This window comes from Schistocerca cancellata, chromosome 4 (genome assembly GCF_023864275.1).
Source record: "Schistocerca cancellata isolate TAMUIC-IGC-003103 chromosome 4, iqSchCanc2.1, whole genome shotgun sequence".
Lineage (NCBI taxonomy): Eukaryota > Metazoa > Arthropoda > Insecta > Orthoptera > Acrididae > Schistocerca > Schistocerca cancellata.
Window position 1 is genome coordinate 469,788,116 of NC_064629.1, and position 18,024 is coordinate 469,806,139.

Here is an 18,024-nt window from a genome sequence, read left to right on the forward strand (position 1 = left end):
AATTTATTACACGCCTGAAATATGTTAGAGATTTGATCACGTTATACACATACAAACGCATCTCTCTTCACTTAACTCCTCGAAGACCGAATTTCATGTTTAGAACTTTTACAGATACGGTCTACTTATTAAAGTGATCGAAGGCCTAGAGGACATTCCTACACTCTTCTTGTTCGGGGGGAGGGTGGGTGTTCATCGGTTTTCTGAGTGGTTTAATGCAGCCTTCAAGACTTTCTTTCCTGTGCCAGTCTCTTCATCTAAGAGTAGCTGTTCACCAAACCTCCTAAATTATTCGTTCTATGTGTTTTAGTCACTATCTTCCAGTACAGTACTACTCCCTCTAGTACCGTGGCAGTTATTCCCTGATGCATAACAGATGTCTCATCATTTTGTCCCTTGTTCTAGTCATTTTCCGCGTACTCTTGTCCTCACTGGTTATGAGGACAACATCCTCATTTCTCACTTTATAAGGCTATCTATTTTTCAATAGATATTTTACTAGCACTACAACTCAAAATTCTTCGCTTGTCTTCGTTTTGGTTTCCCACAGTCTATGATCCACTTCCATATAACGCTGTGCTCCAAACGTACAGTCTCAGAAATTGGTCCCTCAAATTAAGGTCTATGCTGGACACTGGTAGACTTACACTGACAGAAAAAAATCACAACACCAAGATGGAGATGTACGACATAAAAGAAAGTTGGTAGGCGTGTTTCTACATCTGAAAGGTGACGTCTGTTCAGTCGCGCAAGAGAGGCGCTAGTAGCGCCACTATGAGCATGCAAATCAGGTTTGCTTTAAATACACGTTGTAACAGATGTGAGCGGTTGTTACCTTTGAGACTGGACGCGGTGAGTTGAAGTTGGTCAAGAATGTGTTTAAGGGGAGAAAGACGCCATTATAAACACCTCACTGGGTTTGAACGAGATCGTGTAAGGCGACTACGAGAAGTTGGATGTTCCATTTGCGATACTGCAGAAAGACTTGGCAGAAATGTAGTCACTGTACATGATCGCTGGCAGCTCCGGTCACAAGAATGCACGGTCGCAAGAAGACCGGGCTTCGGATGGCCACGTGGCACTACCGAGAAGGAAGACCATCTTGTTCGGCGTATGGCCCTCGCTTATTTTACTGCATCTGCACCAGCAATGTGAGCAGCTGCTGTTATCACAGTGACATAACGAGTGACACAATGAACTGTCATAAATCGGTTAAAGGACAGCTCCGAGCCAGACGCCCTATAGCGTGCATTCCAGTGACCCCAAACCACGGCCATTTGCGACTTCAGTGGTGTCAAGCGAGAGTTCATTGGAGGGCAGCCTGGAAGTCTGTTGTGTTTTCTGATGAAAGCTGGTTCTGCCTCGGTGCCAGTGATGGCCGTGTGTTGGTTGGAAGGAGGCCAGTTGAGGGCCTGCAAGCAACCTGTCCACATGCTAGACACACTGCACCTACACCTGGAGCTATGGTCTGGTATGCGATTTCGTGTGACGGCAGGAGCAATCTCATGTTTATCTCACGCACCCTGACTGCAAATTTGTACGTCTACCTGGTGATTCGACCTGTTATGCTGCCAATCATAAACATGGTTCCAGATGGTGTTTTCCAACAAGATAACGCTCCTCGATATACCGCTGTTGTAACTCTATGTGCCGGCCACTTGGGCCGAGCGGTTCTAGGCGCTTCAGTCCGGAACCGCGCTGCTGCTACGGTGGCAGATTCGAATCCTGCCTCGGTCATGGATGTGTGTAATGTCCCTAGGTTAGTTAGGTTTAAGTAGTTCTAAGTCTAGGGGACTGATGACCTCAGATGTTAAGTCCCATAGTGCTTAGAGCCATCTGAACCATAACTCAATATGCTCGACTGAGTGCTGACATGTAGCCTTGGCCTGCTCGATCACTAGATCTGTCTCCAGTTGCGCACATATGAGACATCATCGGACGACAGCTCCAGCGTCATCCACAAAAAGCACCGACCGTACCTGCATTGACCGACCGAGTGCAACGGGCGTGGAACTCCATCCCACAAATTGATATCCGGCACGCGTACAACATGTCCCTGGACGTTTGCATGCTTGCATTCAACATTTTAGCTGTTACACTGGTTATTAATGTACCAGCATTTCACATTTGCACTGCCATATCTCGTGCTTCCATTTAGCTGTTATCTTTCAATGTTAATCACTTAAGTATGCTACCTAGACAAATCCGCTCCAGAAATTTCATCCCCCTACATCAATTATTTTTTGGCATTGTGATTTTTTCCGTCAGTGTGTTTTACTGTGGGATGCTCTCTTTGGTTTCGCCAGTGTACTTCTTATATCCTCCGTGATGCGTAATTTTGCTTGCAAGGTAGCAAAGTTTCTTCACTTTGTCTACTTCATGGTCCTCAATATTGATCTTAAAACTATCGCTAATCTCATTTCTGCTACTCTTCATTAGTTTCATCTACCTATAACGGCTAACAGAACTGAAATAAATCGGACTACGCTGATCAGTGTAGTCCTCGATTATTCATAATAAGTGCTTTATACGTGGAACGTCAATCCTTCATATCTTATCCCACTTCTTATAACGATGGTTTTTGAAAGCAGCTGTCAAGATTTTTCTAAAGTGCTGTAGCGAAACCATTGTATAGATGTTAAACTCAGAACACTCGTCGATAGGCGACGGTGTGTTCTCCCTCTTTGTGTCGGGCAAGGAGCTCGTGATACAGTGCGGGTGGTCTGTGAACCATGGAAGCGTAGGCTGGGTGTGTCCTTGGCCCCATACTATGCGAGGTGCGAGAGAGCGGTCGTCGCCGCCCACTGCTAAACAATCTGGCCATCACCTCCGCAGGGAAACATGATGCCACGATTCGCTCACTACGTCGGTCGGTTCCGGCCACAAGGGGGTGGTCTCTCTAGACGTGTTCGGTAAGTGAGGTGTTGCTTCCCAAAACCGGTCTACAACCTTTACTTTCCCTTCTGACGGATGCCCCCGTAACTCTCGGTTTCTGCTCGGCGACCTCAGAGGCTGCGACGCGTTGTCGTAATCCTGGACCGCAGCCCTGAGCTCCAGCGCGTTGCCAACCTTGGCTGCTATTATGCCGCTTTCTTATAGAACATTCGATGTTGAAATCCTGATGGTGGGCTTATTCAGTTTGTACTTGGTATAAACGTCTATAAAACACTGAACGTAAATATTCCGACAATAGCACGTCAATAATCGGAGACGTAATATTGAGTCTACGTTCTTACCTACGAATTACTTTAAAGTGAGTGACAGTGTGTACTTCTTCCCGTACCACGTGCCGGTACCGGTATGAACATTTCTTCCTGTGCCTATCGTGGATATAGCGTAGGAACAAGATTGCATATATGTCTGTGAACTGTTGTTATCCAAATATTATTTTTAGGATCTCTACAGGTGCAATATGCAGTGGTTGAAGAGTACTGACAGATTCTGTCCTGAAACCTGGTCCTTGCAACATTTCACGAGATAAGAGACGTCTTACTTCAAGTGGCCGACACGATTTCTGTCGCAGAATCCCGGGAGGCAAATAAACCAGTGACCATTCGCGTTCTCCTCCTTTATATAAAGTCTGAATCAGTGGTAATCCAGTCTGCTGTGGATACTACACACTTGAGCCTTTTGTAAGAGTCAAATCAAAATCGCTTTCTTTTTTGCCTCCGAGGTGCTAAACATTGAGTAAATATAAAGTTTTTAATATTCTTTGGAATAAATGCAACCCCTAGAGGAAATTATTCTCGCTTAACCTCAGCGCAAACATTTTTTGTAATCGCCTGTGTTTCAAAATACATATTTGCCACACTTAGTACGTTTACGTTTCGCGTGAAATAGAGTTCTCCGCAGGTCATTCGACGCTCCAATAAATCGAGAATTATTGTGTATCAAATTTTTAATAAATAAATTTAAAAAATAGGAGTGAAGATGTAAATCAACACTCTGGTTGAATGCTGGCACAAAGAACGCAAGGATGATGAATTTAATTCCATCAACTAGAACGTAATGCTTAAAAGTTCCTGCGTTGAATATACAGGTAAACTGCCATATTGTTAGGCTTTACTCCAGCGAAGGAGAGTACTGTTTTCGATTTGCACGACTACTGCTTGTGTAATTTATCATGTAATTTTGGTAGTAGGTGACAATCATAAGCAGAAGAAAGGTTTCACATTTTTCATGGGATAACAAGAAGAATATTGCCACTTTTCTCGTCCGAGGTAATGGAAATACATTTGACTACTTTAGCACAGTTAGGTGTTACCCAGTGTTATGGACTAATGCCAATCCTAACGTGTATTATCTGTATCAAGGAGTATTCAGCTTATGTTACCGTAATGTCTGATGTAGTTTCTGTTTTAGTTAATATTTTCTGAAATTGTGAACAAATGAATATCGTATAACTTTGTGGAAAACTGTGGATCGTAGCACCAATGTTCAGCGGCTTAACTTCTTGTAAGTCAGCACTAAGTGTTCTGCCAACAATAGCGATAGTGAGCAACAGTACTAGTTGATATCGGACAAAGTATGGAGGTAAGCACTTGCACTGGCACAAGATGTAAAAATTCAGAAGTCGCTCATTTTGTTAATCGGAAATAACAGAAAACCTAAAATAACATGAGTGGCCCAGGATTCAGTCAAGAACTCGACCTTTTACAACAGATGTTCTGGCCTGGTTACCATTTCTCACTACTGTTGTTCTCAGTCAGGAATGGATAACACGAATCTGTATTTTCTAAACAATGGCTTAATAAATATTTCCGTTTATATATTAAAATATTGGATAGGGACTGAGACAAGACCATCCACACAGACCAGTATTCTGTTGACTGTTGGTCAAATTGTGTTGATCACAATGTGTCATTGCACGACGTCCCTCAGAAATGCGCAAACAGGGCAAGGGTGATCACGTCTAATTTATGTGATAAGGTACGCTGTGGTTTTGCAGCTGGAATCGACGCGGAGCTAAAAGCCTTGGGATTTGCCTGTGCGGTTAAGTGAAAGACAGATTCATTCCTTTATTTATCCCATAATGTCATAGAGAAAGGAAAAAGGAAAAAAAATATTAAAGAAAATAATCATCGTTTGGTAACCTTGCTGCTAATGCCTCACTGTGTATGATCGTTTTCTCATTCAGTGAGCACATTGTCATGAATGTTCTACATATAGCGCAACTCTGTTGTCTCCTGGACTAGTGAGTTTGCTTTCGTATTTTTTATGTTTTTCGAACGATAAGGAAGTGTCTGAAGTCCTGCATAAACAGTAATGTTAAAAGAGACGTAACACTAGTCGATATTTGACAAAGAGCAGAGAAGAAACTAGATGTGTCGCATTGAAGAACCATTCACCCAGAATTAATTAATGTAATCAAGAAAAAGAAAAATAAATATAAATTATCCTAAAAGTTAACTTAGCCAGATGGAGGTCAGAATCACCTTTCTTTAGATTAGAGTTAGATTGTCTCTGAGTGAATATTCTCGATTATGAGGAAGTACACAGCATCAATGTTCTGGTTTAAGAGATGTAGTCCCGAATATTGAGATCTGTCAGCTGAAACCGTTCGATGCTAGCCGAGAGACCACTGTAGTGAGAAAATCACTCATATATGTGTAACGAAGGATTCTTGAGAATGCAACCGAACGTGGCGAGGCTATGTTCATGAGGACCGATATTCAACCACTCGTACGTTCTTTTTATTTGGACCTTTTCCATTTTTGGCAATGACTTCAGGCACATGTCAGACTGGATCCTCCAATGAAGCTACAGTCATTGTGTTGCAGTTCTCCGACCACGTGAGTCTAAGGTCCATCTTCAATGATTACGACGTGGGTTGGAAATTAAGAACGTCCTTATCTTCTCCCTTGGCCTGCTGAGATATATCTCTGCCTCTAATGGTGTGGTTGTCAAAGGTGCGACGAAGTCTTACAAAAACGCATATTAACGTTCCATAAATATTTCTACCCATTTTTACTGATGAAAAAAAAAACGTCGTTATACATAAAAGCGTATCTCTTACATGATTTTTCACGTAAAAAGTCTAACAATCGTGTTGCATTCCCACTATAATTTAACATATTCATCACGATCCTCATATTCCCCAATTTGAACGTTCTATATTTCCTCTTACCACTAAAAATGGTTCAAATGGCTCTGAGCACTATGGGACTTAACTGCTGGGGTCATCAGTCCCCTAGAACTTAGAACTACTTAAACCTAACTAACCTAAGGACATCACACACATCCATGCTCGAGGCAGGATTCGAACCTGCGACCGTAGCCTCTTACCACTAAGGCTGGCGCAGGTTCTATCCAGTTGTCCACTTTAGTTACTTTAATTCTGCAGTGACGTATATTTAGTTGCTTCTTTTCGATGGATCCCTTACTCGCTCATGTGGACGTACTCTTTAATAACATGCAATGCAGACGTAAATACTATTAAATAATTGCTATTTTTGTCGCAACCACCGTCTATGACAGTCTCTTACACAGAAATAGCATTTAGGAGCAACCTACGCATCTGTCGCCGCATTTCATAAGAGCTCTTGTGATGATACCATGTAATTTTAAAAAGGTAATTTGGAAAAATATAGAACTAATTTACTGCACAAACTATGTGGGCCTGTTTATCGGGACAATTCTGGAGTAAATAAATTGCGAGAATATTATTTTATATATCCTTTTAATTTCATTTATCTACACTTACTGCCAGGTTGTATTTTATTCTCTCTTCATGCCAGCTTATCACAGTTTGGAAAATCAGATACATAGATCTATGTCTTTCATAATTCGAGATTAGACAGTTGTTTCATTTACCACCAAGAACGTATATTCGGAGTTGTAACCCTGCAGTGCAGTTGTTTCAGAGAGCTTCAATAGCTACGAATTCTGTCGACAATGAATGTGCATATTCCAGAACTAGGCGCAGAGTTTCTCCGACTGCGTCCTGAGTCGGTGAAACACTACGTTTCGTGCTGGGAACATATGTTACGAAACGGGAAGCTCCGTTCTATGGCTATTCTAGAAGCGGTATGGTCAGCCGTTAGATTCTTGATCGCAGTTAACAGTTCTCTGATTAGTGCGCTACCCCGCTACACACGTTTTTAGTTCAATACTTCAGTAATGCACCCCTGAGACCACACAGAGCTATAGATTTATAAGGATTGATTCCGTGCATAGGAAGCGCACAAATTCATTTGAATCGATGTTGAAGGAGTTTTGCTGTTCGAGAAAGTTAAATTTATGTAACAGGGGATATGATACTGTGAGTATATGTTTTCCATGATTTCACTAAATCAATTAAGGACAAGAATGAGCTCTTAAAAGGCAATTCCTTTCTCCCTATTTGTTCCTTCTGGGTTGCTGTTCAACCGTTAATGATTGAGATACTGACGCGACGTTAAATTATTATCTTCCTTTTTTGACATTTCAATACAGTTTCTTCATATCTGCACTAGGAAATGTTTATTTATCGCACTGGTGAATAATACCTTTCGCGTTTCCAATACGTCCCATAAAATCCAAGTATACATGGATAGAACCTCTCAAACAGCTGGAACATAAATATTTCACAAGGTAATAACGTGTACATATTTACGATGTTCAGAAAGTTGTTACTCAACGGTTTTGGAACCGAGAAAGTTATGTATGAAGCTATGCATACTAAAATTATTAGCTGTACAAAGTATATTCCGTCAACTACACATTTGGAAGATCTAATGTTACATGTGGTACTTTAAGTAAGGTGTTGATTAGTTATGTTACTCAGTGGCCTGTGCCGGGTAGTACATCGGGAAGACGAGGTTCTGCTTAATCATTATTCAGCAAAGACAATTATTTCGGTGTTCGAACGCTTAAATGAAGAGAAGACTTACAAATCCGATGGTAATTCAATATCTAGTGACGTAGTCAGTAGCTCGTTTGGCACAGATGCAGACATCTTAACAATTCTATGTTGATATAGGTTACATGTATGTGCTGAGAACGACCTGCTGGATTGATCAAAAGAAATATCCATTGAAGCCAAGATCGCTGGATCGCTGAACGAGGCGCAGTAGCTTGGAGCGTATTTCATAATACGTAAACTTCGTTCCAGACTAATGCTAATCGACGGGGGCGGAGGGGAGGGGGTGGCATTGAATAACGTCTTTGGATCCTATTGAGAGCTCTCTAGCTCGCGTAACTATCTGAGTAACTTCTTTTTCCTGCTATAAATCAGGCTAGCTAAATTCAGAAGTGTGCTTCTGTTTTCGTAACCCGAAAAAATTTCAGAACCCTTTAAGTCTCGCTAGAAACAGTTTGAAAAGTAGAGGAAGCTTTTCGGCTTTACACGCATGAGCTATATAGAATTGATAAAAATAAATTTCTTTTGAAGCCAAGATCGCTGACTAATACTTTCATTTCGCGATGATCGGTTTCGACAGAAGCTTGCTGTCATCATCTGATCTTCGGAAATTTAAAGCCCGTACATATTAGTCACACAGCGGGAATCACATTAGTGGAATGTCTTCCCGCTATGTGACTGATATGTAAGTACTTTACATTTCCGAAGATCAGATGATGACAGCAAGCTTCTGTCGAAACCGATCATCGCGAAATGAAAGTATTAGTCAGCGATCTTGGCTTCAAAAGAAATTTATTTTTATCAATTCTATATAGCTCATGCGTGAAAAGCCGAAAAGCTTCCTCTACGTTTCAAAGTGTTTCTAGCGAGACTTAAAGTGTTCTGAAATTTTTTCGGGTTACGAAAACAGAAGCACACTTCTGAATTTAGCTAGCCTGATTTATAGCAGGAAAAAAAAGTTACTCAGATAGTTACGCGAGCTAGAGAGCTCTCAATAGGATCCAAAGACGTTATTCAATGCCACCCCCTCCCCACCGCCCCCGTCGATTAGCATTAGTCTGGAACGAAGTTTACGTATTATGAAATACGCTCCAAGCTACTGCGCCTCGTTCATTTCGGGACTGTGACATATTTGTGTGCTCGCTATGATAAGACAAAATTTGCATAAAAAAGAGGAAAAGAAATATGGCCCAAGAGTTGGTGACCAGGGGAACTCTGAGGTCAAGCCGCTCGCCCAAGGCTAGTGTCCTTCGCGGCTGCGGCAAACATGTGCTTGGAACGGACCGTGACCAATGTAAACATTTCAGCCGCAGGTGCTTCAGCCTCTCTCAAGCTGATGAACTAATGATTTTTACTGAGTGGAAACTTGGGCGAGTGAAGGAAAATTCCGTTCAAGTTTCCTTTGTGTTCCTGGTTGAAAGTCATACTACAGAAATAGGCGATCGGGGCTTATTACGCTAGATTTAAGGGACTTACACAGAGCTTTTAATTGCATAAATTTCCAAGAAACATTCATATTAATTGCGATTAATAGTTGTTCATGAGGTGTTTGAGCTCACTTTACGTACAGTAATATAATGTGAACTTTCCATGATGGTAAACAGTATCTGACATGCTATTAGAATATGGTGAAAATGTATTTCCGCAAGACTGTTTATAGCTTGCTATTAAATTTCTTAAGTCTGAGAGGAAACTTCTTATCATTGCAGCTCCCTTTCTTTCTGCTGCGATTATGGACCATTTTCCCATTTACGGCGTAGTTTATACGCGGACGAAGTTACGCAGCCATTCTTTATGTCAAAGAACATTAGCAATTATACTCAGTGCTTCCTGGACTGCCTGTGAAGAGAAGCCAGCAAACCACAAACGATGAGCTTCCAGCATTGATAATACACTTCCAAAGCTAGGTTTGTGTGATTATCTTACCTGTTGCGACGTAGGAACTCACTGGCTAATGGAGTAGTACATTTCCGAAACTTCACATTACGTATCTTCTTAACGCAGATCGTTGTGATAACAAACGAACATGAGAGAAGTGAATATTTCAGAAAAATGAGGAGCGTGTGGCGCAGCAAGAAGGGGCAGAATGTAAGTGTCGCCGAAACCGTACAAGGTAATCCCAGTTGCCCGGACAGCTGTCACACGTGGAGAACAAGGCTTCTCAGTTACGGCGGGGAAGCATTAATGACCCTATCCTCTGCTCTCATGCCGAACTTCTCTTGTTTCGAAACACGTTCCAGGCTCATGTATGAAATGGAAATTTTAAGAGGTCACACGCCTCGAAACATGAAGAGTAAAGCAAAAGCGGACACATGCTGGTATGTATTGGTGGCTAGAAGAGAGACATACACAAACACACGCTCGCAGAGGCTGGTACCTATTCCGTTAGGCTCCGTTAGCGATGTTCTCCCTGCGGGCAGCACGGAACTGCTCCGGGTAGATTGACCTTCGGGCAGTCATTGTAATCGTCTCTCGTGGAATACCTGATGTAAATCTAAATCAACACAGAGATGCTGGTGCCGAGATATGTTGCATTCCAGGCAAAATTGCTGGGTAGCTATTTAAAAAAATTGCTTCTAAGCACGCTGTGTTTTAAAGTTCATATTTTGTGTGGATACTGTTGTTTCCTATCAATATTGTTACTTACTGTAATATTTGTGAGTATTCCTCAGAAAAAACCCTGTCCGATACACTTCAATTTGCAGTCCATGAAGCCTTCCGGCGGTATATGTTTTTATTTATAACGACTACCACAAGGTTAGGCTTAGCTAATATGCATACCAGACTGTCTTAGAGAACAAAATCACGAACATCTGAACATGGAGATTCTGTAAAGACGCTTATATAGTTGTATGGCACTTATATAAAGCAATGAGAAATGCCAATAAAGAAAACTAAACAATATTTATGAGATGCATTTATTTGATGTAGCGCATAGCTTTCCTTTGTTCAGTTCTTTACTTTGTAACAGGAAAGCATTGAGAAAGATATATTGGGTCGCATAAAATTACCAGACTATCTTCTGACTGCAGCTCTAAGCTCTAGTGCACTTTTTATTGGCGTTTTTAGACATGGCACAGGTATCACGCAATACTTTGTTTCCACTGCTGGGATTACTAGTCTTGCAGAATATCGACAGAGTACCTGTAGAGTCTCTTCAATTATATTTAATGAAGTAAGGAAAAGCACTGATTTGACAGATATAGCTTAGAAAAACTGTACCATCGAACTAGGTATTTGTTAAAGTGCTGACAAAGAACGAAATAAAATTAATAACTTCCACAAACCAATGTCTGTTGGGACCCTTCCCCCTTGTTCAATGGCGCCTTCATGAAGAATAAAGCGATTCATCATCTTTGTAATTTCTTTTTACACTAAACAGGTAATTCCGTTCCTCTCCGACAAATAATAATAGCAAGTGAAACAAATTTATAAGGCAAATGTATAAAGGGCAACGAGAAATTACCAGTCTTCTGGCTCGAATCGCAAATACTAGCGTTGTATCAAGTACGGAAAAGTACGATCCCATTAAGATTTTTCGAGTAATATTTTCCGTTTCCACAGTTAGCATTGTTAACTTGACAGAATACCTGTAGACTGTTTGTAGAGTCTTTACAGCTAGAATGGATGAGGCATTGTAAAGTGTAGATCCATAGGCTTAACCACTGGGAGTTACCTAAATCACAACCACAGGATAAAGAAATTGATTAACTGGAGACCCGTACTGACACTTGGGACATTGTCACTGTATTCAGTGTGTCATCATCGCCTACAATTCACCACATGATCTTCGTAACTCTGCTGTTGTAATGAACACTTTTAAATCCATTTCCGTACAGAAAACTAAAACACGTCATTGCGAGAGAGGACCGGTAGCGCGCCTTACCTGCGTGCCTGGCGAGTGCTTGGTGGCTGGCGGCAGACGGCGGGCGGACTAAGCGGCGCGCAGCCAGCGCTCGCTATATAGGCGCCCCTGCCGGCTGCCGGCTGGCGGGGAGTGACTCGCTGACGTAAATCCGCTGCACCAACCAGCTGGAAATGCCCATGCCGGCCGCACACTCCGCCTACCGACCGTTCTGGAAAAAAAGATGGGCTCCTCTGTTAGTCTTAACAATTGTGGTACATACTGGCACCGAGTACCGAAAGCTAAAATTCCATCTCTTTATCAAGAGAACTCTTGTTCCTTCCCTACTTCATAGATGTCTCTTTATTGTTACGTTCCTACTGCTGTAGGACCAAGAGAAGACCCACAATGGGCAGCGTTTTCCTTTTCTTCTACCAAAACCTCTTTATCCTTTGTTCTTCTTCTCTTCCGCTCTTCTTCTGGCATCTTCAGTACTCTCTTCTCTTATTCGCTCCACTGATGACTCTCTACCCTTTTTATATACCCTTTTCTGTTGTCGATCCCTGTCAGATTGATCAGTTTGTACTTGCTTCTCCTACCATCCTTTCCTTCCATACAGCTCTCCAATTCCAACCAATCCTTCATGCCGGCCGGAGTGGCCGTGCGGTTCTAGGCGCTACAGTCTGGAGCCGAGCGACCGCTACGGTCGCAGGTTCGAATCCTGCCTCGGGCATGGATGTGTGTGATGTCCTTAGGTTAGTTACGTTTAAGTAGTTCTAAGTTCTAGGTGAATGATGACCTCAGAAGTTAAGTCGCATAGTGCTCAGGGAAATAAATAAATAATAATAATAAAAAAATCCTTCATGAGTTCAACAACTAACTTGGTTCCTGTCTTTCCTCTTGTACTGCCCATTGTTCCCGATGCCCTTTTGATCATTCTATACCTAGTTATCTGGATTACCTACCTCGAAAATCTTGCACTTTTCAGTCTGATTTCCCCAGATACTGATCTGATGGTCCTGATCAGTTCAAATGGTTCAAATGGCTCTGAGCACTATGGGACTTAACTTCTGAGGTCATCAGTCCCCTAGAACTTAGAACTACTTAAACCTAACTAATCTAAGGACATCACACACATACATGCCCGAGGCAGGATTCGAACGTGCGACCGTAGCGGTCGTGCGGTTCCAGACTGTAGCGCCTAGAACCGCTCGGTTACCACGGCCGGCCCTGATCAGTTCTTCCCTGGATCTTCATATCCATGTCATCACCTTTTTTTGGACACAAAAGAATTAAAGCCATTAGCTGCCAGTGGGCACTGATTTATATCGATGGGGCGAGCTGAAAATTTGTGCTGACTCGGATTCAAACCCCGGTCTCCTGCTTACTAGGCAGACGCGCTGACCACTACGCCACCTGGACACAGTGGTCAGAGCAACTGCGCGGACTACGCTAGCACTCCTCCCGTCAGACCCAAATTCTCTTTCGGTCATGTCCGAAGGAATAGATGCTACGTATATATATATTTCAGGCGATGGTAGTCAATGAGCCTTTCAGTGCAGATGCACACCTAGCACGAACTCTTATGGGAATCGGCGAGATGCTGCGAGTAATGAGGCTAATGAGCAGAGGCGCTATATCACTAGTGTGTGGTATAAGTTGAGAATTTCGGCCTCACGAGAGTCTTGCTAGGGTAATCCGTGCAGTTGCACTGAACAGTGTGTCCGGAAGGCGTAGTGGTCAGCGCATCTGCCTAGTAAGCACAAATTTTCAACTCTCCCCATTGATATAAATCAGTGACCACTGGCACCTAATGTTTTAATTCCTATGTGTCTTGATTCCTGGTATTTTCCTTACTATGTTTCTCTCTGTTTCCTCTAGCTATTCTACACGGTGCCCTCTGGTATTTGCCAGTCCCCAGTGATTTTCGGTGTCTTTGTCTTGTCGCAGGCGATCCTCAGTCACATGCTTCTGACTACCTTGCTTAGGTTGCCGAGTTGCGTCTTTTGCATCTTCTTCTATCTGACTTAGTATCGTTATGTCGTCGGCAAATGCTAGGCAGCCGACTTGAGCCCTGCTGTTCTCTTTGTCCACCAGGTGCATCATTAGTATCCCTATTTCCTCGTTTATTGTTGTTCATTCCCTCATAACGTCGTACAGAGATATGTTAAACAAAACTGGTGACAATCCGTCTCCCAGTGTGACACAAATCTTGATATCAAACCCTTCCGATAGTATTCCCCTGAATCTTACCCTTGGGTTCGTGTCAGTCAGAATTTAAGAATTTCCGTTATTAATTCTTCTATAGTGGCATCTATGCCTGTGATTTCAGGATATTTTTGTACACTCCTGGAAATTGAAATAAGAACACCGTGAATTCATTGTCCCAGGAAGGAGAAACTTTATTGACACATTCCTGGGGTCAGATACATCACATGATCACACTGACAGAACCACAGGCACATAGACACAGGCAACAGAGCATGCACAATGTCGGCACTAGTACAGTGTATATCCACCTTTCGCAGCAATGCAGGCTGCTATTCTCCCATGGAGACGATCGTAGAGATGCTGGATGTAGTCCTGTGGAACGGCTTGCCATGCCATTTCCACCTGGCGCCTCAGTTGGACCAGCGTTCGTGCTGGACGTGCAGACCGCGTGAGACGACGCTTCATCCAGTCCCAAACATGCTCAATGGGGGACAGATCCGGAGATCTTGCTGGCTAGGGTAGTTGACTTACACCTTCTAGAGCACGTTGGGTGGCACGGGATACATGCGGACGTGCATTGTCCTGTTGGAACACCAAGTTCCCTTGCCGGTCTAGGAATGGTAGAACGACGGGTTCGATGACGGTTTGGATGTACCGTGCACTATTCAGTGTCCCCTCGACGATCACCAGTGGTGTACGGCCAGTGTAGGAGATCGCTCCCCACACCATGATGCCGGGTGTTGGCCCTGTGTGCCTCGGTCGTATGCAGTCCTGATTGTGGCGCTCACCTGCACGGCGCCAAACACGCATACGACCATCATTGGCACCAAGGCAGAAGCGACTCTCATCGCTGAAGACGACACGTCTCCATTCGCCCCTCCATTCACGCCTGTCGCGACACCACTGGAGGCGGGCTGCACGATGTTGGGGCGTGAGCGGAAGACGGCCTAACGGTGTGCGGGACCGTAGCCCAGCTTCATGGAGACGGTTGCGAATGGTCCTCGCCGATACCCCAGGAGCAACAGTGTCCCGAATTTGCTGGGAAGTGGCGGTGCGGTCCCCTACGGCACAGCGTAGGATCCTACGGTCTTGGCGTGCATCCGTGCGTCGCTGCGGTCCGGTCCCAGGTCGACGGGCACGTGCACCTTCCGCCGACCACTGGCGACAACATCGATGTACTGTGGAGACCTCACGCCCCACGTGTTGAGCAATTCGGCGGTACGTCCACCCGGCCTCCCGCATGCCCACTATACGCCCTCGCTCAAAGTCCATCAACTGCACATACGGTTCACGTCCACGCTGTCGCGGCATGCTACCAGTGTTAAAGACTGCGATGGAGCTCCGTATGCCACGGCAAACTGGCTGACACTGACGGCGGCGGTGCACAAATGCTGCGCAGCTAGCGCCATTCGACGGCCAACACCGCGGTTCCTGGTGTGTCCGCTGTGCCGTGAGCGTGATCATTGCTTGTACAGCCCTCTCGCAGTGTCCGGAGCAAGTATGGTGGGTCTGACACACCGGTGTCAATGTGTTCTTTTTTCCATTTCCAGGAGTGTATTTTAAGTGCCCACGCTTTGCTTAAACACAATGAAAGTGACCGTTTCCGTAAGATGAGGAACAGGTAGTACAGCAAAAAGGGGTAGAATGGTATCGGAATAGAATCACTGTCTCCTAAAGTAGCGGTTACTGGTTCGACTCTCGCCTCGAAATGGGTGTGGGTTTACATATGCCTTAGATGTGTGTGTTCATATATGAGTGAGACGGGAGAGAGAGAGAGAGAGAGAGAGAGAGAAATACGACATCATATACGTCTGAGAAGAACAGATACAGGGTGTAGAGGACCTCTAGAGAAACACTGGGCCCGCCCCGCATGTTGTCAAGATTGTTTCGAGTACGTTACAGAAGTTTCGCTGGGCAGTCCTTACACATCCTCCATACAGTATACAGTCCGGATCTCTCCCTATGAGATCGCCATCTTTTTGAAGCCCTGAAGAAAGACATTCGTGACCGTTGATGCGCTTCGGCCGAAGGGGTGCAAGCCTGGGTACAATCGTGGTCCCGTAGACAACCGAAAATATTTTTCTATGAAGACAGCGACCGTCTTGCCCCCCAGTGGGACAAATGTATTAACAATTACAGCAATTACTTTCGAAATAATAAACAGCTTAATAACCTTTATTCCATCTGTCTCGTTTTCATTTGATCGCACCTTGTATGTAGATGTGTAGTATTCCAGTACTAATATTAGAACGTGCGCGCGTGCGCTCGCTCCCCCCCCCCCCCCCCCCCCAACCCCGCCACCCCACACACGGAGACATTAAACTAAGTACTAACATGCGTAGATGACCTAAAGTCCTAGGGATTTTTGGTATAGAATAGGTTTTTAGGTACAAGCCTATGTAAATCTCTTAAGAGTTGTTTATTGTACATTACTAAGAATGTTGAAGAGCCAATTACAATCAGTACTGGAAGTGCTTCATCGTTTTTTGTCCGTTAATCTTTGTGGGATAAGAAGACTAAAGAAATCAATTAAATGGATCCTTTTCTTGTTAACAAATGGAACCTTGTGCGTTTTATTCAGAAGTACTTTGAGTCGTATCAGAGAATAGTATCGGAGAGTAGTACCTCTTAGATAGCATGTACGATCTTCGACATTCTTATTGGGCGCAAGATGTTGTCCATAGGTAAAATATGACATCTAAGTCATGTCAGGTATGTACGTTGTAATTCCACTTGTATGAAGGTACTAATAATGACATGTCATTATATATGTGCAGATTTTAAAAATACATGTACATATGTATATATGTATGTTCCACATCTCCTCCTAAACCACTAGCCTATCAGAGATGTAGATGTGGGGGTGAAAAAGCAGTGTACCCCACGTCATGAGAATACCCATACATCAGTCATCCAGTATTTGACAATGAGAGAACTCAGAGACTTGCAACAAACTTTTTGTCGCTGACGACCCCCACAAAGTGATGAAACGATAAAACTTGTCGCTTACTAAATTTTCGCTGTTCATGTAATAGAACTGTCACATGTAGCATGGCATTTTAATTTATTACTTCTTGACTACTTACAGCATTCGTGACACATTTTGCAGACAGTATTCACATATACCACTTACCGTACCAGAAAAATTACATCATTGTATGGCACTTAGTTCAGAAGATACGACGTTATAAACACTGAATGCGTGAAAAACTACCGCATCATGCATACATTTAAATTTATTACTTCGTTGCTACTAAATCTATTCGCAACACTTTTCGCAGACAGTGTCCACATTTGTCCCTGAATGTACCAACAGAAGTATATACATCATTGTATGATACGTTGTTGAGGAGATACAACATCATAAACACTGATATGCATGAGTAACTGGAGCATTATGCATGACGTTTTAATTTATTACTTCTTTACTACGTACTCTATTCGCAACACATTTCGCAGACGGTGCGCATATATCCCGCTGAATGTACTCGGAGAACTATATCATTGTACGACACATAGTTCAGGAGATATGACGTCATAAACAAAGAGATACATGAGAAAATATCACATCATGCATGACGTTTTAATGTTTAATTCTTCACTACTAACTCTATTCACAACACATTTCGCAGACAATAGGCGCTGGATGTACCTGCAAAATTATATCACTGTACAGCACATGCATCAGGATATACATTATAAACATTACGCTGCGTGAAAATAAAACTGCAGGGCGAAATTCGCTAGACGTACAGGTGAAATATAGATACAAATACGCATGAAATATGTTAAACATGTGTGAAATATATGTGTAAGCGAGCAAAACCACGGGTAAAAAATTCATTCTACAACCATGGAACTATTTCAGTTAAGTTTGGTATACATATTAGTTACAATCTAGTAAAAAATTCTACAGGTGTAAGAACCACCAACTTACTGTTGGAGTGAGTGTGCTAAGTTGGAGAGAGAAGGGAGGACGAGGAGATGGACAGACAGCGAGGGGGAAGGAGAAGATAGGGGTAGATAGAAGGAGGAGGAGATGGTCAGTGATAGGGAAGGGGAAAATGGACAGGGAGGGGGAACACGGAGGTGGACAGAGAATGGAGAGAGGAGAAGAGGGAGAGAAACA

The 18,024-nt window shown here is 43.3% G+C and overlaps 1 protein-coding gene across 1 annotated transcript in view; it reads right to left on the minus strand.

Annotated features, from left to right (window-relative positions):
* Positions 1 to 11,841, minus strand: part of LOC126185212 (elongation of very long chain fatty acids protein AAEL008004-like) — a 79,093-nt gene extending 67,252 nt beyond the window's left edge. The window contains exon 1 of the mRNA XM_049928095.1: positions 11,727 to 11,841. The gene's annotated coding sequence lies outside the window, so the exon portion shown is untranslated. The remainder of the gene's footprint in view (positions 1 to 11,726) is intronic.
* Positions 11,842 to 18,024: the final 6,183 nt, after the last annotated feature.